Source organism: Ptiloglossa arizonensis, chromosome 8 (genome assembly GCF_051014685.1).
Source record: "Ptiloglossa arizonensis isolate GNS036 chromosome 8, iyPtiAriz1_principal, whole genome shotgun sequence".
Lineage (NCBI taxonomy): Eukaryota > Metazoa > Arthropoda > Insecta > Hymenoptera > Colletidae > Ptiloglossa > Ptiloglossa arizonensis.
Genome location: NC_135055.1, coordinates 15027924 through 15054048, shown reverse-complemented (window position 1 = coordinate 15054048; position 26125 = coordinate 15027924). Strand labels below are relative to the sequence as shown.

Here is a 26125-nt window from a genome sequence, read left to right as displayed (position 1 = left end):
GGAATTTTTGGTACTTAACAAATGATTCTCGTTACCAAATGTACTGGGTAAAGTTGAAAACTTAGCCCTTGAGAGGAATTATTTTTACTTTATGAATAATTCTCGTTATCAACTGTACGAGATAACCTAGTCCATGGAAGGAATTATTTTTACTTCTTTGCGCATAATTTTAATTATTCATTTCTTGGATAGGAATCGATCGATTTTATATTTATTCGATTTCATTTTTCATCGATTTTTTGCAGTTTGATAATTAAAAAAATGCTGCAATATATTTATCCTGCGTCTGTATAAGCTGGCTGAAAACGACGCGGTATATGTTTTACCGATCGTTCTGGTAGAAACTGGTAAACTAATTTACTTTCTTATGCAAATTTAAATAATACCACGCTGCTACAGCTTTCGAGAAATCTACGGTTAATAAAGACCTAACGCAAAGATACGATCGATGAAATGTAAATTCCTTTTATATTTCGAAATTGGTGTTTAATTAAACATCGAGTACGGTGGATCGTATTTCGATTAATAATTTATATTAATTCGTTCTCGGTATGACACCCTGGCATCAAGGTACGATCGACGGAACATAAATTTCATTCATTTTTCAAAATTAATATTTAATTAAGCATCGAATAACGCGGATCGTATTTCAATTAATAATTTATATTAATTCGTTTTCGGTACGATTGTAGCCACCGTAGATTTCATTAAGAATTCGCGCGTTTCATCTGCAACAATGAAGAGGTTTCGCGTGCATTCGCGAGCTGAATCGTGGATGCAACGCGCAAGATGCAACGTACCGTGAGGATAAAAAAAGAAAACAAAAAAGAAGAAAAAATGGGGAACGTACGAGACACGACGATTCATGTGGAATTCAAGATGCTGGAAGGAAAGTATGAAACGAGTGATTAAAAATACAGAAATACCAGATTTCGAAGCGTTCTAAAATTAACGAAAAAATAAACGAGTAAATTGAGTTTGCATTTTTATGGCATACTCGGTTCGTTCGTTAAGCCCGCGTCTTTTACGGCAGCCGATAAATCAGGTACGCATTTTTATAGCTTTACACTTACTTTCGCCTCCAGTCTGTAATTAATTGTTATGGCTCGAGTCACCGGAGGATACCCATCCGATAATAAGCCAATTTCTGAATAATAAACTCCCCAAAATAGAGTATCGGAGACAACAATTAAAGGAGGATTGCAATTAAACGGCGAACGCGATGAAAACTGTCCATCGACCAAATTGTTGATCCCCGGTGAGTCTATTTTTGGAACAGTTGTTATCGAGAAACACGGGGGAAAGACCTTTCGACCTATACTGAATTTATACGTTTGTGTTTTTCGATTAAGCGTGTAATTTATTTACCGGAACTGATTTCTCCCTTTGTTATTAAAACGATCGACTCTGAAAATGTACCAATCCGTCAAACAATTGTCTCCTTTCAAACATGGACCGATAACTACCTGCATTATTAAGATATTACTTTCCCTTTATGACTCCACTTCGTTCATTTCCAATAATGATATCTGTACGTGTACACGTAGATCCCTTTCGGGTAAAATCGGTGAAATATTTTAATTTCAGTTCGAGATTCGTGCATACCCCATTTTCTAGATCCCGAACTTAGATTTGTTATTCTCTCTCGCAAGGTCTACGTTCGAACACGTCAAAGGGACTCACCGATGCGATTTAATCGTAATTCGTCCGCCAAGTGGCCGTGCACAAAAGAGTTCCTTCGAAAATTTGAAATTTCTGCATTATTCGAGTCTCGAGAGCAAGTACCGCTCGCGCGTTCCACGAGCAGCCAGCTGAGAAAGGAAGTGCACCAGCGACGCTAGATACGTTCTTCGACGGAGGTATGTAAGGTCAAGCTCTGGGAGGACCTCGTGGCCTAGTTCGCCAACTCCCGAGAGTGAAACACTTTATTCGATTTTGGTCTACTTCGTTCCCACATGCTCCGGGAAAATTCACTCGAAGAGGTTCGACGCGAAGACAATGTTGGCGCACGGACGGAACATTGGAAAGCGTTGACGCGAGTCTCCCAATATTTATAGCAATTTTCATGCTACGAATGCTAGCGTACACACATCCATACGTCCGGAACGAGTATAGTTTGTTCGATGTAAACGTTTCGATTCACGATTTCGTGTTCCCTTTGGTACGTACAGGGTGTCTAGCGTTACTTCGAACGACACGTGAAAATTAAACGCGGTTTAGTATTTAAAGGCGGAAGGATTAGAGGAGATTCAGAAGTTTATTTCTTTTTTTTTTTTAGTGGAACGTTTTTCAATGGGGAATTATTTAATGGAAGAATTTTGAGGGTAGAAATAGTAAATTGTAAAAGTAGTAAACTTACAAGTTTTGTGAATAATATTTGTAATAATATAACGTGTGGTTTGACATAATGAGAATGTTCAAGTGGACAGAGTTCGTGAGTACACTGTAGAAAGTATTGATAATTAACTTTGATATACAGAAAGAGCTAAAATGAAAGGTCGAATAAATTATTTTTTTACGTAATAAGTATGTAACAAATATGATAAAATAAAGAGATCATAATGCAAAGTATCTAATAATATTGATCAGGAATGGAAAGAATACTTTTTCGAATACTATGCTCGCTACAGGCTATGCACGACGTAATGTTTTGCTTCAAACGTGACGAGCAACACTCACGCTTGTGCTCGATCCTTCAGAAATCGAAGAATTGTTGGAGAGAAAGCGAGAAACGCACAATCGAGCTTGCAAACGAGTGTTTTTACCGCATAGGGTCTCGTTTCTCTTTACCAAGGCGAAAATTATGATAATAAATAACGTCGGGTCGGGCTTCGTTTAGCTGCAACTCATATTACCGTGGACTTTCTCAGAGTTAGTATCAATTATTCCAAGGCCCGGAGAAAATTATTAGCCGAGGTAAAAGTTTCGTAATCCGAGTTTATAGCAAAAACTCGTGTTCGAAAGACTTGCAGCGCCATTAAAGGCGCGGGTAGTTTAAAAGATGTCGATTTCTGAAAGCGTAGCCGTGTTTAAATATTTAACCCACTTAATCCTCTCTAATGCATCTCAAAAATTTATACTCTGATCACTTTTAAACCTTAAAATCCAATTTCATGGTTATTTATTCTCTCGAATTGGACCCCCGGATTTCGCCAAATAATTTTTGCCTCTTAACAGAAGAAACGAAGAATAACTCGATTACGAGCAATAGCACGAAAGAATCGCTGATACACGAAAAGAGCTTAAGTGGCGCGAGTTCGAATTTGAATAACAATTTAACCAATCTTTTGTCATATACGATATTTGAAACGTGGTGCCGTTAACAAATTCCGAGACTGCATCGTTTTTTGAAAGAAACACCTATTGTTTCTCTTCAGGAAGTACCAGCCAACAGAAACTTAATACGTAAACCGTGACTAACAGAAAGTTATATACCGTACTGGCCAACGTTTATTAATTATTCGAATGGAAAGTCAGGCTCCAATGTTGACAGACAAACAACGAGCGACCAAAGAACCCCATTGTAATTACCAACCTTACAGTTTCGCAACAAGCGTTAAATACATTATCGATTAAACTCCACCGAAACTGTTCAACATTTTGTTAATTATTATAAAATAATCTATTTAGCTGTCTGAGCGGAACGATCGATACTGCGAAACCTTTGAGTTGTTACACGAGTTAGATCGGAGAAAAATATTGTTGTCCGTTGTTTCTGGTATTTAGAATATTTTTCAGAACCACGGAAAAAAATTGTAAAGAATTTGTGGGGAATCATAATCTTTGTCGCGCGACTAATGGCGCACTAAACGGGTTCCAAAGACACTTATTTTTTTCCTTATACTCGCTTTATCTTTAAAATTCCTATCCTTGAAAGGTTCAGGGAATTCGTTCTACCGAATTGTTCAAAAGTGACGTCCTAATGGTTTCGAGCTATGTGAATATAACCTTTCTTTGGTCTGAAGGAACACTGGTCGATAATATTTACAATTTCGTTCCAATGCTCTTACAATAGAGTACACAATGTCTCTCAATCTGTATCAAAGAGACTCTGTCACGAAGACTATTTAATCCTCTTAAATTCCAGTTTACAAACTGTAGCATCTGCACTGATGCGAAAACTGTCAAACGTGCATAACAATTTATCATTACGCGGTACGAACTAATTACCATAATTTTCCATACGCGAGGCACTTATGACGATACTATCGTTGAACTCCATCCGTACACTTCAAATTATTCACTTTACGTCGAGAAGCTTGAAGGACTCAGAAATAATTAAGTACACATTGTTTACTATACATTAAACTCGTGTTTCAATGAAACTTTAGTAACAATTTAGCAAATCTTATAATTCGAAGGCCATCGTGAAACATCAGAGCAATTTCGCCAATCCCGAATTAAAATTTGTATCGAAATTAAAATATTTTGCATTGAATACAACTTTTGCCCAAACTCAAATATTCTGTAGATTTTATTTTCGAGGAACTCTCAAATCGAGGATTACGTTCACCTCGTTAAAAGTACTGTTCTCACAAACATATAATTAAAAGAACTCCATGTGTAAGATGAGCAAACATTTTGAACGATTATTTTCGTCTCGAGTAAAAATCTGCAACCTTTGCCCAAATTCAAATATTCGGCAGATTCTATTCTAAAAAAAAAAAATAAAAAATAAAAAAATTCAAATCGAGGCTAACGTCTGCCTCGTGAATCTTACCAGTTTTCCCAGTAAAGTTAAACGATTTCGATGCAAAGGATTTATTCGCCAAGATTATACGATTGGTCGCGAACGGAGCATTGCAAACAACGGAACACACGAAAGACAAAAGTGTCAATACTCGGAGCGGTTGTCTCCAAACTGCTTCTTCGAATACGTTGAAAACGATTCCACGGCCTCGATCGATCCAGCTGCGCGTACTCTCCTGTCGATACGTCGATAAATCATTCCGACGAGTCGAGCGAAAAGTTTTTAGCGAACGAACCACCGCCACGACGGTGGTCCAAAGGCAACGAAAACGATGAATTTACCAGAGGAGGACCTTTTGTTCGCCCGTATCTTCCCTGTTTGTTTCTTTTTGTCCCGTCTTACGGATTTCGTTCCTATCATCGCGAGGCACACGGGAAATTAACGGTTGCGTGAACTCTACGAAACGAGCCTTCTTCTTCTTCTTCTTCTTCAGCGAGATTTATTGCGGGAGGTTGATGCATTAACGTACAATGGAAGATTCTTTCGCGTTCATTATCGCGCGAGAGGCTCGCGATCATCGGGCATCGAAATCTCCGAATTCTTGGATCTCTCGCGGCACGAACCTTTCACCTCGAGAAATAATTCCATTCGAGTTTAACGAGTGTACAGGTTGCATCGATACCTCCGATCGTTGATTTTTATCCCGAAGGCCGAGCGGGTAACGCGTACAATATTTACTTAACTGTTCATTGTATTTTTAAAACGTCGCGATAAGATCGAGCCCCGCAACTGAGATAACCGAAAGTCGTTTAGGTTTGTTCATCGCATATAAAACGGAAAAACACGTGAATAATTAAAGAGTACTTACAAATATTTAAACCCTCTGTTACGAAGGTTTCCAAAGAATATTAAAATACTACGGACTGGGAAGACTTAAATAAATTAGGAATGAATCTACATTTCTTCCGTAATAATTATTTTATATTCAACGTGCTCGGTACAGGGTCGCTAAATTTACACCGAAATATATTCTTACCACGAAGAGAACGTAGAATTAATTTTAAAATCGAGAGCAATCGTTCGATAAACGCAGAGCTCCCGAGCTTGAGATTCGAGAACCCGAAGGTGTTGCATCCATCGAACGACTTCGGACAAATTTGAACAACGAGATAAATCGAAGGTAAAACAACGAGATAAACCTTAAAGAAACATACGTAACCTTGCACATTCCTCGATTCGATGTTATCTACCCTGTGTCGTGTTGTTATCCGATTGGTTGCAATCAGCTGCGTGAGACTCGAACGTTCAAGATACGTGTCGCGCAACGTTTCTCGATAATTCGTTGCTGATTATTCATCGCGAGTTGGAAAAATTCCAGCCGGTACGGTGCTACGGACAGGGAAATATATTTCCACGGGGCGTTAATCAGGCGAGGGAAATAAATCAAGTGGTTCTCGGTATTGTTCCAGGGTCAACGGGAGCTACGCGGGAAGACGTGCAAACGGACCGGTCGGGGATCAGCCATGGGGTAAAGTTCCACGACGGAAGTTCTACCGGTGAACTTTCATTACGCTCGTCTCCGCTTACCCTCCGTCTGCACGCCTGTTCGCGGCAAGTTCGGCCGTGGTATGATTGGAAAAGTTGGAAAGGTAGGGTGGCCCTGGTTATTTCCGAATGTCGATTTCCGACGATAGCCCCGACACGCGTATGACTAAACCTCCGGTTAAAGCGACGGAGATCCTTTTCCCAAGAAGATGAGTTTCACTCGCAATTCGACCCTGTGGTTCTCTTTACCGAGTGCTCGTTACCGGGGTCGGTTTATGGGGGGAACACCTTTCGCAACGAGGAAAGGTGACGTTTCGATATTTTTTTACGGCGATACGGTATGTTGAATACAAATGTTCCGTACGTGTGCTGGAAATACATGGTTCGAGCGGTATTTTGGAAATTTTTGAGAAAATATTTTAACGAATCTGAAAGAAATTAATTTCCAAGTAAGGAGAAACACCATTTTTGAAGAATGGTGATGTTTGGGTATTTTTTACGGTGATACGGGATGTTGAATACAAATGTTTCGTACGTGGGGTGGAAATACACGCTTTCAATGGTATTTTGGAAATTTTTGGGAAAATATTTTAACGAATATGGAAGAGATTAGCTTTCAAGTAAGGAGAAACGCTATTTTTGAAAAATGGTGGTGTTTGGGTATTTTTTACGGTGGTATGGGATGTTGAATACAAATGTTTCGTACGTGTGGTGGAAATAGACGCTTTGAACGGTATTTTGAAAATTTTTGGGAAAATATTGTAACCAGTAGAGAAAAGATTAGGGTCCATGTAAGAAGAAACACCATTTTTGAAAAATGGTGATGTTTGGGTATTTCTTACGGCGATACGGTATGTTGAATACAAATGTTTCTTACGTGTGATAAAAGTACATGCTTTGAACAATGGTTTGTTAATTTTGGTAAAAAAATTTTAACGAGTATAAAAAAGATTAACGTTTATGTAAGGAGAAACGCCTTTTTTGAAAAAATGATGATGTTTGGGAATTGTTTCCAATATAAATGCTTCATATCCATACAAAAAGTACACACTTTGTACAGTATCTCTACTAATTTACATAAAAGAGTATTAATGCACATGGAAAATATAAGAGCTCTTGTATCACGCTACTCCGAATTTCCTAATTCAATGATGAGCTAAATTCCTCTGACGCGAAGAGTCAGAATTGAATAAAATTGGAACGTTTAATAACTAAACGAACGTCGCATACCAATGCAAATAAGAATTTTGAAAAATATTTCTTTATTCGGAAAAGTTAAATTTCAGTATCAAAAGTTTTACCGAAAATCATTGATCACTTCCGTGCACATTTACTGCGAAAGTATTCGCAACGTAACCAACTTCAGTTGAATTTTTGCACTGTCACTACTTTCGAACGAAATATTACATTCACCTACGAAATTCTTTCCTTCTGGAATAAAAAAAATCAAACAGCGTTCTCTTCGTAATAATCTGAACCCTGTTCAGATTTACACGATACGTAATTCTATTACAAAAGAAACTCCGTTTGATATTATTTTGCTCCAAATCAACGCAAAAAAATACCAGACGTCATCGACAGGAAGATCCACAATAACTTCAAAATCGTTACTTCGCAAAAAATCGATAAATTGTAACGGAGAAGGATTTATACTTCAATACATCGAACAACGTATACAAAAATATAATAAAAACCTGTATCGAGGATTTCACCTTACGAAAGGAATCATCGAAGATCGTTTTTATTCGAGTCTTTTGGTCGAGAGTTGCGAAAAATATTTCGTTGTTCGGTTTTCGCGTAACGCGCGACACCGAAACGGTGCAGCGAACTGTAACGTGGGCGTCCCGCGAAAGAGGACGCGAAATCACCGCTCTGTACGGTCAAGGTGGTAAGGAGGCTATCTATTTACGAGCCACGTTCATATCTCCGAGATAGCGCGGGCGTAGCTCGTGGCGCGGCATGAATGGCAATTCGCCTCTCGGCGAATCATTCAAGCCGTACGTCACGCGAGTCGTCCGTGCAGCGATGCACCGTGTATCAATCTGTTGTGCACCGCGGTGCATCGTCGTTGTATTAGGTAACGCTCGCGGTGAAATCGACCGCGTGTACGTGACCTCGGACTTGGCGTCGGGATGCTCGCGACTCGCGTGTCGCGTCTTTGTAAGTACGTTCAATGCACGGGACGATTTTAATCGGTCACGCTGATCTTCGAGCTCGATGGTTAGACGAACGACTCGTCGGTACTCGGTTACTTCGGGGACAGTTTAATTGCTTTTGTTCGAGGAGTGGGGACAGTGATATATATATATGTACGTATATACAGCTTCGAGAGTTTCGCGCGAAGAAAGTGCTAATTGGAAGAGAATCGTATTACGTTTACACACCGGAACTTTTATTTGTTACTTCTGGTAATTTAATATTTTCAATCAGAACCGTCGATCGAATTAAACTCGACACCTTTTAAGTCGTTCGAAGAACGAGTCGGATTTCGTTTCCGGGTTAATTCGACGTTTAGGTAAATCGATTAACGAGTATCCTTCGATCGATAAAACGAGTGAAAATTGTACCGAAGATAAATCCGTTTCGCAAGAGATAGATCGAGTCGACGAATGGGTCTTAATAATGAATAATTACAATTCGAAGGATAGATCTGATACTGAAAAGTAGACACTTTTATTTGTAATGTCTAATGACTACTGTTTTGTCGTAACACGTAGGAAGAAACCTTCAATTCTTTTTTTATCTTGATTTTAGTTTACAGTGTTGTACAAACACTGCGACACGAAAGAACATTTCGTTGCGTAAAAATGTATGTTTTAACATTCTCAACTTGTTAACATTTTTACCAAATATTTAAGTTACGATTATTTGTTCACATATTCGATACGGTGGATGTTACCGTGTCGCGTACGATGTGACATACGTTCGATACTATAAAAACGGCAATGTCGCGTAGGAGGTGACATACGTCCGTAAAGGACTAATAGCTCGACCAATATCCAACATACTTAGTATTTGTAACGGAACGTAATACCGTTTGCAATGTCGGATCGAAGCGTTCAGAAACGCAGAAATGGACAGTTTCTTACACACATCGTTACACGCCAAGTCACGTATTATCTGAAGTGTCTTCCTGTTAATACCGGATATAACTCGAGCATTTCGTGTTGCACACGCGACATCGACCTCTCAACCTAGTTCCATGTGCTTAATACAGTAATCTCTGTGTCATGTGTCACCGTGTCATGCGTCGAGTGCATCGACACACGCTAATAAACTCGAGCAATTTTTAAAGGGACGTTTTTCGAAGCATCTCCCCGATTATTGTCCTCCAGGTTGCCCTCTATAAAAGTAAACACTCCGAATGATCTCCATCTTCGCGATAATCGTACAATTATTCCAAGAAATATTTTTTATCTCTATTCTATATAATTTTCAAACTCGAGTAATCGAGTTTTCAATTACTTGAAACATTTTCGAAATTATTCTCATCGAAAGTACCCTCTGTAAGAGTAAACGCTCCGAATGATCTCTCATCTTCGCGATAATCGTAGAATTATTCCAAGAAATATTTTTTATCCCTATTCTATAAAATTTTCAAACTCGAGTAATCGAGTTTTCAATTACTTGAAACATTTTCGAAATTATTATCATCGAAAGTACCCTCTGTAAGAGTAAACGCTCCGAATGATCTCTCATCTTCGCGATAATCGTAACATCATCGTAATTCGAAAGAGGGAAGAAATATTATGCATTTTTATTCGAGAAAGTTTTCGAATAAATTCGAAAGATTTGAAAATTTCGATTAAGAATTACTGTGATTGATTTTTGTTTGCAAAGCGTGTAATACTTGTTTTCTGTAAAAGTTTCCCCAGTATACGAAAATTGTGAAATAACGCCAGGGATAGCTATAAATAATGTCATTCTTGATCAGGGACGCGGCGTACTTTTCCAAACTTTTTTCCTTCGAATAATTGACAATGATGTATCGAGTTCGTCGGTCCATTCTGCAACCATTTATTTAGGTTTTATTTCGACCTCAACCCCTGCAAGTTTTATACCCAATTCAACAGGCTATCCAGTTCCAGTGGTTAAAATTGCATTCTTTAAATGTTTTAGGCCCGCGTTGACATTTTCCGAAATTCGATACATCGTCGTGCACTTTAAAATATCGCTTTCCGGTGTTTTCTTTTCCAACTCAAGTAGCATTACCCACCTATATTATCGCTCTGTGAATATAATTGATCGCTTTGCGTCTAATTTTTGTTTGTAATCTACCTCCATATCTATTTTTCGACAATATTCAACACAATGATCGTTTACAACACCCTGAGCGTGACTACACTCAACGATGAGACACAGAAATATTATTCGATCGTTAAATAATAATCGACCTCGCACAATATTTTCCTAACAGATTTCAATTCTATTTAAATAAATTCTATCCACGTACACCACTTTATTTAAAATTCTTACAACAGGTACCACTTCTATTTAAATAAGTTTTATTTACGTGTACGACTTATCTAAAATTGTTACAACAGAGTTCAGTCCCATTTAAGTAATTTTTATTTACGTCTACGACTTTATCTGTAGAACTGAAATATTTAAAAAAAAAAAAAAACTAACGTCACTCGTGCAGTACCTCTGAAACGATACTGGCTATTTTCGCGATGTTTGCAATCGCGTGAATAAAGATATCTCCCGCACGAGATCTACCCGAAGTACAACGAGATCGGAATTTTTGGTAAACGCGATTAAACCGATTGGATCGGTTCCCGCGGCTTGTCAAGAGGTTTGCACCAACGAAGGGGAACCTTATCAGTTACGTAACTCACGACTACGCGACACAAATAGCTCGCGTTTGCACGACACGTGGTGCACGTGCACTGTGCCGTCTGCGAGTGACAAATGCGAACGTGAATCGGCTAGTCAAACAGAACAGGATTGAACGCGTGAAGTCAATCGACCCTAGACAGCAACCATAGGAGGGGAAATCAGGCCAGCCCGTTTAATCTCGTCTCTTTAATTCGGAGAAGCCTCGAACGACTCGGTAAACCCTAGCTCCGAGCATAAACCCGATCATTTTGTGCCGATACAACGAAACAAGCGTATACTTGCTCTACCAAACTTAAGGAACCATTTGACCATCGTTTCGGAGCAACTCTTCGCTATTTAAATCATCGACGCTGAATAAATGGTCCAACGATGTGCGACTCGAAAGAAAATTTGTTCGTTGTACCGTTTGTTGGGATTAGTCGATTTGTTAGCGTTTCGTGGTAAATTTTTGTTCAATATTGTTTATGATTTCTTAGGGTATTATGGTTTACCACGTGCGATGAAAATGACCCATAAATAACGATAACGATAATGAAGATTTAGTAAGATAATGTGTAAGAGATTATCTATACAGGCGATGTCTTCAATTGCGAAGATACTCGTTGCATTGAACGTTCGGATGATAAAAATGACGTGTAAATAATAAAAATGATAGAAAATTGATTCGTCAAAGTATATGTTGCTTTATATGTAGAATACGTGTGAATAATGAAGACGATAGAAACTTTAATAAGAAAATATTTGAAGAATGACACCTGTCGCTCGACTTCGTTCAGGTGACATTGATTATTATCAATGCATTCCTTACGATAAAAATACCACCGTATTGTGTGTATAAGACAGGTGTGCGATAAAGTATATCGAATGTCAATAATTGACATTTATCCCTGATTATTCGCAGCTGATGCTTCCAATCTTTCCGAAGCAATCGTTTCTAAATTTCGTTACTTTCGTATTACATACGTATATCTCGAACATTTCAGGAGCTCGGGAAACCCTTAAAATTAATTTGCATAAAAATCTCGCGAACGAAGTGACTTTCGTTCGGAAGATACACGTGGAAAATTAAATATTATCTCTCGTCGCGATATCTCGAGATAAACGGGGATTCTATGTTTTGAACGCGACTCTGGGTATATAAATAAAAAGAAGAAAGAAAAAGAAAAGGAAAAAATGACGAATCAAGGATAAATTTATCGCCAAGAATCACTGATAAAAATCACCAACGAAGTATTCCTTCTGAGAACATCTTCTCCATTTTACTACCTTTTAATATCGTGCAATTAATATGCCGATGGCAGTAGCTGCGCGCTCGGGCACGTTTTAACGATAACATTAGGAACTTCTGGGAATAACCATTGCACATTTTCCATTTGTTCCTTTCTTTCTCTCTTTCGAAGAACCAGTTTGACGGATCCTCGTAACGCTCGAGCCGAAGCGGAAAATATTTATCACGCTCGGGACGCTCGCCTCGATGATGGTTCGCGAAACGAGCGGGTGTCCTCCATCTTGGCCCCCTTTGATTGCAACTATCGAAGCAGCCCGGCTGCATAATGCACGAAACGCCGTAGATGCAAAGGAGACCGAGAAAAGAGCCGTGAGGAAATCGAATAAAACCACGCCGAGCTAAATTACTCGCGAAAAGTTAACGAAAGAGAAGTTTGCACGCGATTTTAAAGCAGGTTGCGCTCAGTTTGATCGTAATCGCGAACATCATTATGCGACCGCTGTCTATGAGTACCGTGATAATAATAAGAAACTTCTCATCTACTTACTCGGCCAGATTATTACCACCGAATCGGGAATTCGTTTTACTTCGTTCGGACGACTCGTAAAACTACGACGTTTATATATCATTTTTCGTATCGCAAATGGAATTATTGCGCGTTTTGTACAATTCCATCGAAATTATACGTTTTTTGATAACGCGAGATTCCGTATTTTTTTTAGATTCGAACACGAAATCGCGTCAGTCCGAAACGATTGCACATTGCAGGATACATAATGAATGTGTGTATCAACTGTACATTATCAAGGTGATAAAAACTAAAACTATCGACAGATTTCTGAATATTAAGGTGTACCTCATATGTGTCTAAAAAAAGAAAAGAAAAAAAACAATCCACGAGGAAAAAGAGGAATTTATGAAATTGATCATATGCGTAGAATAGAAAAATATGCTAGGGAATTGAAAGCACGTTTTATTATGAAAACAGTTGGAGCCAGTCTTTTTGACCGGTTGATAAATCTGAATATTAAATTCCATAGCGGGTCGAATATTCACGTTCGCGAATTAAAAAGAAAATAATCGAATTATAATTGAAAATGCGTTTCGTATCGCGAAATTCGAAGTTAAACGTTCTAGAAGTATTAATTAAAAAAGCAGGAATCGATCGAAATTAACTTTTGTGCAATAACGTTACGCACAAATACACACAGAGAGAGAGAGAGAGAGAGAGAAAGATTTTTTTCTCTAATAATTGAGATACGTCCGTTTGAACTTTTGACACGAACTTGAACCGTATTTCCGTCTGCGCTAGATAGTCCGCACAAAAGATTAATTTCCCATTATCTCGGACTTCGTTTCACAATAACTGTCACGCTTTTTAGTCTAGCAAGAAAATTACATTATTGCACAAATAGGCTCCATGACAAGATTTCCCTCGCTTATGCACGACAGAAATTAATAATTCTGTTGGAACGAGTTTCTCGAAATGTTCGTATCAGACGTGCCGGACACCCATGATCGATAACTGGTGTTCCTTTACGAATTTCTTTCATTTATTAGCGATTATTTATATATTTCAAGTTCGGTTACTGTATTACTGAACACGCGTTACTTCTGTATAGTAATAAACGTTTATTCCGTACAACAAACTTACATTTTAAACAGTATTTACAAATTCATTTTTCTTCTTCAAAGCTACGAACGCTCGGTAATTGCAATGTTTTTTTCTTTTTTAATTTTTTACTCACACTTCGAACAATACTTACCACAAACTCATATTTGTTCTTCAATATTACAGACGCACGGTAATTGCAGTTCTTTTCTTTCTTAAATCCCTAATATATTTTCCGCAATTTGTCTCGCGAGAGATTCGACGAGTTGTGTCTTTGGCGAGTAGCGCGATGGTTGCTAATCCCATTGGTGCAGCACTATTGCGATATTTTTGTACTTGCGATAGATTCTCCGAGTCGAACGAGTTATTCCGTAACGATTTCGCTCGTTTCGATGGAGAATTCAATTTTCAATTTAATTGCAAACGATCGAAAAGTATTTTACAGCGAACGATACCGGTATCGTAGTCACGGCGGAGAGGAGATACGAACGAGCATGGAAAAGAGATAGTACCTATCGCGAAGTATGCGAGGAATATTCATAGCGGAGCAGGGATGTGTTATTTCAGGCGCGCAGACCGAGTCAGACCTTTCACGTTTCGGATTCCGTTCCGATTCGGGCACAATCGAAGCACCTTTCACTTTTAGTATCGTACGGGGTTCTGCCTCGTCGCAATTAGCATGAAATGTCAGTGAAAGAAAGTTCAAAGCTATCGATTTACGTCGATAACTCGGCGAATGTCACCGAGGAACGTCGCGGATTATCCGGCGCGTCGAAACGTATTCAGATTATCAATGTCGATATTAAACGCTGTTGTAATTAGTCCGTGACGAACTATCGCACCGACGAAGCAAGTTCATCGAGTCGATTATTAAACCTTACTGAAAAAACGTCGAACGAAATCGAGTAAAAGGAACGTGCAGTCGAGGGGTGTACGAGAATCGTAAAATATAGAATATTTCTTTAAGCGTAGCTTCTATCGTGAAATTGTGTAGGAATAATATTACTGTAAATTAAATTCCCAAGCTTTTCGATTCTATGACAATTTTTAGTAGGATCGACATTAACGCAGATATTCACTTACTTATATCGAATGCCCCACGAGGTTAAGTAGCCTGCGAAAAGGTTACCCGAAATGGAGTAAAAGGAACAATAATCGCTTAAACGTTGCTTCTATCGTAAAATTGTACAGAGATACAATTATTGCAAATTAAATTTCCAAGTTTTTCGATCCTGTGACAATTTTCGATAAAATCGATATTAACGCGGATATGTATTTATTTATACCGGATACCCCACGAGGTTAAGTAACAGCGGGGTTCTCCCCACGAGAAAGAGACAGAATAAAACTGTAAAAGAACTTTCTCGTTCGTACAATATTTTATGCACCTAAAAAAAAAACAAGCTCGAGTAACTCCAGCGATAATTCCTTAAATTTCGAGCTCGGGGCTACCCGCGGAAAAATACACGAGTCGCGCGCGCGCGCGCGCGAGCACCGGTGCCCGTGAGTGGAACGGTGGAAAGAACCAGAACGAAAAACGATAAATAAACAAGAAAGAAACGAGGGGCAAGAAAGGGGGTAGGAAACGTGGCCGCGTGTGCGTGTACGCGTGCGCGTGCACGTGTTAGTGGAAACCGCCGTAGGTGGGGGGGAGAACGCGGGAAAAAGACAGGCACGCCCGGTGACAAAGAGAACGGACGAGGGGGGGTGAGGCGGACACTCGAAAGAAACGTAGAAAGAGGCAGGGAGGGCATAAAGTTGCACGCGACGCTGCACGAGGGCGCAATTTAAATTTTCGGACTGGCTCACCGTGTCTGGAACTTTTTCAATGTATACAGTTTTAAAAGGCCCGTTGCATAATGTAGAGCACCCTCGTATCATCCTACCTACCTACCTATCCCCCCCACTCCGTCCACCGTGTCACGTCTGGATCCACGCCGCGGCTATCTTGTTCGTGAATTTGTACGTGCATAGAATATGGCCAAGCGGCAGCCTCGAGCTCTGCCAGGGTTACCATTTAACGCGACGTTTTCCTCCATTCTTTTCCTCCCCACTCCCTTTTTCTCCGCCACGGTCCACTTTGGAGCTTGCGAGCTGGCAAATTTACGATCCTACGATTTCGCGTTCTTTTTTTTTTCTTTTCTCTTTCTATCGCCCTCCCGCTTGCCCTCTCCCACTTTTTAATGCCTTTTTAAGCGTCTCTTTTCTTCTCGAACAATTTTGCGCCAAACGGTGCGATTTTGACTTCCGCGTTTCCACACCCGAGACCGCTTTTGTTTCTATAGGTGGCGGATGGAAAGATTGCTTATGGACGAATTGAAGTGACGAAGGTCGCGATTGATAGATGCGATTTCGCGTTCTTTTTTTCTTCTATCCCCCTCTCGCTTCCTCTCCTCCCCTTTCTAGTGCCTTTTTCAGCGTCTCTTTTCTTCTCGAACAATTTTGCGCCAAACGGTGCGATTTTGACTTCCGCGTTTCCACACGCGAGATCGCTTTTGTTTCTATAGGTGGCGGATGGAAAGATTGCTTATGGACGAATTGACGCGACGAAGGTCGCGATAAATTGGTGGATGCGACTGGTGGTTGTTACGTGACTTAAAAATCGTGTAAATTGACGAGAGATGTGTACGTTGAGTGAGATATCGTGGTGAAGTTTTTTTGAAGAATTTGTTGTTTGTAGATATTGTATATTTTTGAATCGAACGATTCGAGGAAGGATGTGGAGTGCCAAGAAGGTACCATTTCGAACAAAAGATTCGAACAATACCAAATTTGTCTATTGGAAGACAGATACTCGGTATATTTTTTTTTTTTTTTTGATAGTTGCAGATAAAATTGACAAAATTATTTTGGTCACAGTAAACAGACATTGGCTGGGGAAATAAATTAAAATCGACGATAATACGTCGCAGAAATACAATACTGGATGAGAAACACGTTGATAGCGGCTAATAACGGCCACATAAATGAAAAACAAATATATTCCAGTTCTGCATCCATATGCATTTGAAAGTTGAATATGTAGAAGAAGAAAGGCAGATAACCGTATTACGTGCAATGTATAATAAAGATATTTAATTATTCATGTTTAAGTTCAAGTTGAAGCAACTCGTGGAAAAACAATCTAAAATTAAAAATTCAATGTTTAACCCCATAAACTACAAATTATAAATGTGTAGTAAAAAATCGGCAAACGGACCGTCCGAAAAGTTTCCAGTTTCTCGGAATCTCTGATTGTTACCAACCTAGGATGTTACTAGATCGCATGGAAAAATATAAAATATAACGTGGAAGTTACTTCAATCGAATACATCGAGCGTTAAAACGGTTACGTGTCTCTGAACCTCTGAATGAAAACCGATACTTTGTGTGCAATCTAATAATAGATTAACCGTAATCGTAGCTTCGCGGTGCACTCGGTGCACAACGAACGTACCGATCGAATGCAGACAGTTTTCAGTGCTTCGAATACCACGACGGAAAAAAAAAAAAAAAAAGAAATTAGCCGCGATAAATCCACCAATCGAATTTAAATGGGCTGTAAAAAGTGAGAAAGTGAAAAACATTGGTATCTCGTCTGTTCGGATGGACCGTGTAGTTTCGACGGCAGCCAGTACGCGTTATAGAGGGGTCGAGCGTACAATATCTTCGCGTTAGCGAGTTTCGTCGCGTCGTTTTACCCCGCGGCGCAAAATATCGCCGAGCACACCGTGAAATTTATTTATCCAGAGAAATGAGTTCTCCTGGGGGCCCGTGCACCGAAACAGAACTCCGCGCACCTTTCTCACGGCATACTTAATCGCTTCCACGTAAAGCGAGCCTGATTCTGCGCAAGTGCGCAGGCAGTTTACCCGACGGGCCGCGAAGAGATTCAATGAAAAGCAGCGTTACACGTTTCACTCAGGAATGCCGAGAGGGCTTACGGCATCGAGAAATTTCATAAGAACGAACCGGTTTGGTTCTCGAATTACTCGTCGCGATGCTGCCCCGCGAAAAAGGAATCCACGCGGCGATGCTTCTCGCGTAAAAGTGTCAAATATCGGCGAGCCGAGACGAGGAAGCCGATATTCCGCGGAAACCGTGCGAAGCTTGCGTACGACGGATGAAAAACACTTATCCGCGCCCGGGCGCGATTTTATTAACGCTGAAAACCAACGAAGGAGAACCTATTCTTACTTTCACCGGACTTTGAAGGTATCTTTGAAATTAAAAGGGGAAAAGACGAATTGATGTAATTAGTATTCCGTTTGAAGAATTGTCACCGAATATTACGTGACAGAAATGTGTTAACGGGTTAACGATCGAGTAACGTTAAAAAGAAATTCAAAAATGGTCGAACGATCTCTTTGGTTGTTCTGGTGTTAACAAGGAAAGGGAGAAGACGAAGAACAAACGCGGATCGAGATACGATCGCGTCGAAGACGACGAGATCGTCTCGAGGAGGACCGAATCGTCTCAAAGAGGATCAAATCGTCTCAGAGACTACGAAATCGTCTCGAGGACGACGAAATCGTCTCGAAGAATTTACACAGCATCGAAAAAGTCGACGAATTGTCGTTTAATCATCGATTCGTTCGGAATACCGCGCCGGAACGCGTAAAACTGCAACGCGGCTCAGGGAAACGCGTTATTTCCCGAATCGAACGACGTGCCCGTCGAACGAGCGTCGAAAATTTTATTCCGTTGTTTACAACGACGAAATGCAAAGTAACGACCGTTTCGTTGGAATTCGACGACGAGAGCGCGAGACCGATAAACGTGGCGTTTTCGTCGCCAACCGTGAACCAACGCGACAGGACAATGTTTGCGAAATGGGCGGTAAAATTTTTCGGCGCTTGTTTTTTTTTTTTTTTTTTTTTTTCAGAGAAATAAAGATCGTTGCGCAAGGTGGCCTAATTGGTGAACGGTTATGTACGTATTCGTGCGTTTTTGCTGAAAGGGAAAATTACATTTCAGAGGAAGTCTGCTGTATGCACACGTTTTCCAAAATACAGTTTAGAAATTATTTGGTTTACGAAACCAGACTCCCAATTCTTCAAAATTGGATCGAATTAAATATTTCCAACTTAAAATCGAAATTTTACAGTACATTTGTATCCGACCGGTGGGTAATTATATAGTACAACCTTGTTTGATCGATTGTTTTTGTTTAATTTGTTTTAAGATCCATGAAAGGAAATAATAATAATGGTGGAGAACGGTTGAAATTTTGTCTGGAATGCATTCTAGTCATTTTTGCTACCGTGCGACAGAATCTAGGCCGGAAATCGCTCAAGAGAGGAAGTGGGAGCGAGATCGAGTAACAGCGAGAGAGACTCGCATTACATGCGCAGAGTCTCGACTTCGAACAGCTACGAGGAAGGGAGAAATCGTGAACAATTTTTGGAGAATAATAACCGAATCGTAAACCGAATAATTTCTAAACTATTTTTTGGAAAACGTTGTACGTGATGTATTTAACAGATTCTTTTTCAAATGTGTAATTTTTGCTTTCGATAGAAACGCATGAGTAATAAATATTTAACCGTGAAACAAATTTTGGTTCTCTTTTGGGGAAAATAAATATTAATAAGGGTTTTCAAAGGTCTTCGCCTATCTTCAATTTTCCTATTATTTTGAAAGAGGCACCTAAGTTTTCTATTGAATGAAAAAAAACGATGACGGTAAAAATGGTACTCGACTTAATCGTTAATAATTCATTAACTCTATACGCCGTGGGAAGTCGCACCGATATTTGCAAGTTGTCCGCGAATGAATTATCGTCGGATTAATTACAGAAACTCTCTACGCGCGGTTGCATAAAGGAGAACGTTATTCGCGCACATGTTGCATTATCCGGTGACAATGCAAGCGTAAAGTGTAATTAATTGAGTGACCAATAAAACGTTCCAATCGCTTGACACGTGCGACATCCGCGGATACGTGTAAATCTACGAACCGCTAAAATGAAAATAATTTTATCGCATCGTATCGCGTGATGTTAAATCAAAGAAAGATCGGTTATAAATTCACTCCTCGTGTGCAAATTTAATCGCGAGTAGTTGCGACAAAAATTAATTACTTTATCCAGATTGATACAGTTAAAATCTGTAATACTTTAAATTCCCTTTCAGGTGAGCCTGCCATTGGATCGAACCGATACTTGTATAAAAATTTCTTTTTTCTAAAATCAATTTTACATATCAAGACAACGTTTTATTCGAGTTCGTTGCTATGCTCGCAGAAAAGACACTAATGTTTCAATTATCGTATCATTTCTCAAAGCACACCATTCGTATACGAATAACATATATAGAAACCTCTGCAGAAACTATTGATCCAATTTACCGAAACAAATAATACATTAAATTATACACCATTATATATTATTTATTTACGAAGGTAAATTGCCAAAAATCCTAGCACGCATTTTTTTAAAGAAACAAAGATGTCTTTAATATTGTACGTTCACCTAGGCGATATTTTTCGCACAGTTTCTCTAATAGTACCCAAAGTGTCCAATAGTGATTCTTCTACGCGCATTAATCTCTGTATACGCGAACTTCGATGAACTTTGATTCGACTTATCGTCCATAGCTCATCAACGCCCATTTCCTCGAACTATTGCGCGTACTGGTACGGTCTGGTGATAAGAACCCGTGTCTCCGATAAACCGACGTCCCTCTTAGCCACCGAGTAGGCACACGCTCGCCAGAGGCGTTGCTAAAATAATTCAGGACTCCTGAGGCGATCGGGCTCTCCCTCGCGAGCATTCTTCGAGGATCTACGAAAATACGATTCCCGGCAAATGTCTACCTCGTTACCGGCTCGCTATAAATAGACCCAAACGGCCTTGGTCAACCTTCTTCGAGTTCGTCGACTTCACCAACCGGTACCCTACTCTCTGCGTCCAACAAATACTTCACAGAGGAGGTTCTCGGAAGCGGAGATTCCGAAGATTCGAGACGACATGATTTAGAGACACGAAAACTAATTTTTTCATCCGTTCTTCCTTGCTTTGTGTCCGATTGAATAGACCTGGCTTGGGTGAGTAGCTATCATAGTGGAATTTAGCTATCCTGGATAAATTGGTATAGTAGCGAAATGTAGCTATTTTTGATAAATAGCTACAATAGTGGAATGTAGCTATAAGATTGAAATGTATCTGTTCCGGATATCTAGCTATAATAATCGAATGTAGCTATCCCGGATAAGTAACTACAATAGTGAAACATAGCTATCCTGGATAAATAGGTATAGTAGCAAAATGTAGCTATTTTTGATAAGTAGCTACAATAGTGGAATGCAGCTATCCTGGATAAGTGACTACAATAGTGAAACATAGCTATTCTAGATAAAGAGGTATAGTAGCAAAATGTAGCTATTTTTGATAAGTAGTTACAATAGTGGAATGTAGCTGTAAGATTGAAATGTATCTATCCTGCATAACTAGGTATAATAATCGAATGTAGCTATACTGGATATCTATCTATGGTAGTGGAATGTACTTATTCTGCATGACTAGCTATAATTGTGGAATATACCTGTCCTGAATAACTAGCTAAGCTTTTGCGTTTGACGTTCAAGATCTCGTGGCAAGTATTTCGTATCGTAGCTTTATCGCGTCGATCTTCGAGGAACCTGTCCGTCGGCCCACATCCCCTTCTAGGAAAACCCTTTATCCTCTTAGGGGACCAATTATTTTTTCTAATAAAAGTTTCGACCTTGCGTTCGGGTCCTCGTCCGATATAAATGATTACGCGTCCAAAGAGAAAAATTACACAACGATTAATATCAGGCAAGAAGAATTAAGTCACAGATACGAAAGAAATGAAGTGAACGTCGACTCACGGTTACACGACGAGGACTTTTTCAGACAAAGATGATCATTTATATCGAAGAAGATCCAATCTGAAGGTCGAAACGTTTATTTAAAAAGAAATGACACGTACCTAGAGACTTCGTGCGTGTTTTGATTTCCCACTGTGCAGGAATTAACGCGAATTCTCCATTTGACAAATCATTTTATTTCGAACTAACGTCGACCCACGAGATCCATCAGACTTGCCACGACGTCGTGTTACATCATTGAGGAATTTAATTACGCGTATATTTATTCGCATTTCAAGTGGTCGTTTCCATGTTTAAATTTGCTTGAAAAGTATACATTCGGGTACGTGTCCGTATCCTTGAAGAGGTTCAGTCGATGGAACACAATACCAAGGTTGGAAGCTCTTCGAATCGTAGCTATTTCTTTTCCGTGGAGTGTATGTACTTTCGTACAGTTGGTTACACTCTGTGGTAAAATTCTTACGGACGACTTCACGGAGGTTCGCACGATTTGAAATTACAACTTAATCCGGTTCAACGACAAGCCGAAGACGGAGTACGCAATGTTTCGAGACAACTGCTTCATAGCGGTCGACATCGTTTAACAGATGACACGTCGGACGAATCTGTAAGGTTATGTCACGAACGTGGAATGAAATTGTTGCTCGATTGCCTTTCGGAGTTTTCTACCATTTCGCCCGGCGAAATGAGATTTCGAGAAGAATAATGAGGAAATCTTGATCCGTGATATTTTACGGAGATCTTTTATCAACCTTAAATTGATCGAATGAATCGTCGTGACTGGTCAAATAAAACTGGGACTCGGTCAAACATATGGGTAAAAATACACTTCGTCCAAAGATAGCCTATTTAATCTCTTAATTACTCGACGAAACTGATACGAGATAATCGTAGATTTATATAAATATCAGCGAACGTCGATTTCGATTTATCAAAGGTGACACTTTCGCGTATTTGTACTGTACTTTGTTCGGAGCTAAATATCAAATTAAGTGTAAAATACAGAAAGCACCGAGTAGACGAGTTCTACGAATAATTAATCATGGCACCTTGAGCGAATAATGTACACTTGCGAGTAAAATATCGGTCGATGCTCGAAAATCAATAAGAGTTATCGCGACGTCCGATATATCTGTTACTGAAAATAAAATTCGTCTTGTTCGCAACAGGTGACGATTCGGCTGATAAATGAAATACTTATCTTCGTGAAGTTAAATAATAACAGCACGGAATCGGTTAGGTTATCGATCACACGATGTACTTGAATGAATAAAAAAATATTTTCCCGCTTATGTGATATCGATGATACGTTGGAGACTTTGTCGATGTAACGCAACAATGCGGTTTCATTGGGAATTTTCCTGCATAATCAACGTCTACGGAAAATTTACAAATCGCGTAACACACGAAATATATTCCTTGTATATTCGGAATTACGTGTAACTTTTAAAAAACGTTTAACATCTGTACTCGGTATTGTTATCGCAACACGTATTCCCTCGTTCCTTTATCGGATTTATCGAACAAATTGAAATTAACCACCGCTTCCATATTCGAAACGATTGTTGTCAACGTACCGCGATGTATCTATTTAATATCGCACTTCTATGAGACGCGGCGTAATTTCTATGATAATACAACGATAAAATCTTGAAGCTTAATCTTCTTCATTGGCCGCAAAAAGGAAGAAGATTGAAGACGACGTCGATTGTGATCAACCACCCAATCGCAGCGTATCTCCCCACCCCCTTGTCCATTAATTCAGATTGCGTGATACGAAATCAAAACGAAGATAAATCGGTCTGTAAGTACATATTATAAGGCGCATAAATATACGAATTTCGTCCTTTCGATCGTTACGTCGATAAGATACCGAAGTATCTTAACAGTGTATCTATTTTTCGAAACATTTCCTCGACGCAACGTATACGTAACTTAAATCGCAAAGAGCATTTCCTGAGCGGAAATTTGTTCCCTCCATTTGGGAATATATTGCGCATGAAAAGTAATACCAATGTGACCTCTTTGTCCTTGTACCGTACAACGACCGTATCTGTCAGATTTAGATAGCATCAAAAATAACGAATTCGCGAGTCTTCGAGTTCAATTATTCAATTGGCCACCCGATAGAAACGATTCTAAAGTATTTTTACATCCTTGAAGAATTTGTTCCTTCACGGAACAGCGTAAATGTACGTGTAATTGTGTAATTTATTTTTCACGAGAAACGTTAATACATTTACAAGTTACCTTTCGTTTCTTGTTACACTTCCCTCGCGACGGTTCGTTTAAACAAAAATACGCAGGCACGTGACAACGGGAGCAACCGATACCAATCTCACCGTTGTGTTTCGAATGTAATTTTTTTATCAATAACACAATTCGTTTCAACGAGAAACGTTTTGAAGTATATTCACCATTGTTCCTCACGCGTTGAAAAATTCAGACGCGACATTATTTTTCATTTCGTGTAATACTTTTCCCAAAAAGATACCGCGCGAAGAATCGCGTTATCCGTATCTCCGCCCATCGTTCCGATTCAAACATCGTTGCACAACACAAACGAACAACAAATTACCCGTGTTATCTCTCGTCGAGCCTACAATCAACTTTCCTGCGGAATCGTATCCGCGACTCGTCGGTGGAAAAGAGATAGTAAAAAAAAACGAAAAAAAAAGAAAAACAACGTCGAAACAGGGAAAAGAATCGATCGATTTTCAATTCAACGATCCGGTAGCGTACACCGGTCGAAAGACACGCGGATTTTCAATTTCCCCCGGCGGAGTGGACGAACACACAATGTACAGCGAGGCTCGCTGGCCTCGGTACAAGAAAGCGAGTCGAACTCATTAACGACGCACCGCGCGCGCGGAAAAAGCAAGAAACGAAAAAAAAAAAGAAAAAAACGACTGTGTAAGCACGCGTTAAAAGGGAATAAAGAAAAGCAGCATTACCTGATATCACGAGACTCTTCTATCCGCTCCTTTTCACCATCCTGGTCTTCGATGTTTTCGACGACGCTCCCATCAAACGAAGACCTTAATTAACCGCACCGATCGCCACTGCCAATTATCATCCCACCAAGCGCGTTTTTCACTCCGCGGCACACAGCGATGCGTTTTATCGAACGACGACCGTCGACACACACACTCGCGGTACAATGAGTTCTCTCTCTCTCTCTCTCTTTCTTTCTCTCGAATATTTTCACGGATTTTTCACAGGCCCTCAGCTACGCACGACTTCCAACGAGCTCTTCACCGAAGACCGTGCGTGAGGTTTTTGTCAACGCAGCAAGAGTAACCTGTTCGTTGAACGCGGGGACATAGAGGACCACGGAAGTGCTGCATACAACGTAGAGTCTCTGACGCAGCAGCGTGCACGGAATCTTGTACTGTTTGGCAGTGATAGGTTTCGGGCGGCGTGAAACTACGAACACGTGTCTCGGAGCCACGGAGTGCGCGAGATTCCGATGATCCGTTGGAAGGAGCGAGTGAACGAGAGTTGACGACCACTTGGGGACGATCGTGGTTGAGATCACCGAGCCGAGTGAACGGTAGTCGAGACTTTCGAGCCGGTGGGAGTTTAACGTCGTTCGTCGACAAGGTCGCGGACCGCCCAGTGGTGACTCCTTCGACGTGAAATTCGGTAGTTAAACCCGTCGAGTGCAAGGTCGCCGATTTGCTTTTCGATCGAGCTCGCACCGATGGAATGTCGTCGATGCTGCACCGCGCGCAGCTTGGGAAACTCGAGGAACGCCTGTATCGTTGTCAGTGGCTCCCGCGAGCTCGTCACTCCAAAACCGAAAATCGGGGACGAATCGTTCTTCCGTGAAGCCGCCGCGTGGTCGTAACTATGAACGGCGTGTCGGGACTCCTCCAAATCGTGCCCTTGTTCGTCACTCGGCTCGTGTACCAACGACAAAGAGCACAGTCCATTCACCGGAAGCACGCGATTCCACGTTCTCTTGCCCGTGCGATGAAACCGACGCTACTGAACGACACACTCGCGCACGCGATCGCGTCCGCCGAAGCACTGACACGACTCAGGATTCCACGAGTGACTGCGGCCGCACACACGACTCGAGTCGAACGACTTCGCTCCACGGCGCCGCGACTCGTGCCAACCCGAGCGCGCCCGAGTCGCCACGAACCGCTTCTTCGGTCCGCCGTCGGCCCGCAGCCGCGCGCAATACGACTCCGACCGTCCGACGTGGTGGAACACGCGGAGACCCGACACTGTTCGCCCACTGGCTACCGAAGCGTACGCGAACTTCGTTACGAGTTAACTGGATCGTAATTTTTTGATGCAACGGAGGAACGTGTGTGTCATTCCTCGAATGATTTTTTTTCACAGAGAAACTTTTGCTCCATCTCTCGAATGC

At 40.4% G+C, this 26125-nt stretch overlaps 1 protein-coding gene across 1 annotated transcript in view; it reads right to left on the bottom strand.

Moving 5' to 3' along the window:
- The window catches only part of LOC143150431 (mannosyl-oligosaccharide 1,2-alpha-mannosidase IB-like), a 126545-nt gene extending 100742 nt beyond the window's left edge, over nt 1-25803 (bottom strand). The window contains exon 1 of the mRNA XM_076318700.1: nt 24699-25803. The gene's annotated coding sequence lies outside the window, so the exon portion shown is untranslated. The remainder of the gene's footprint in view (nt 1-24698) is intronic.
- Between the last annotated feature and the right edge of the window lie 322 nt (nt 25804-26125).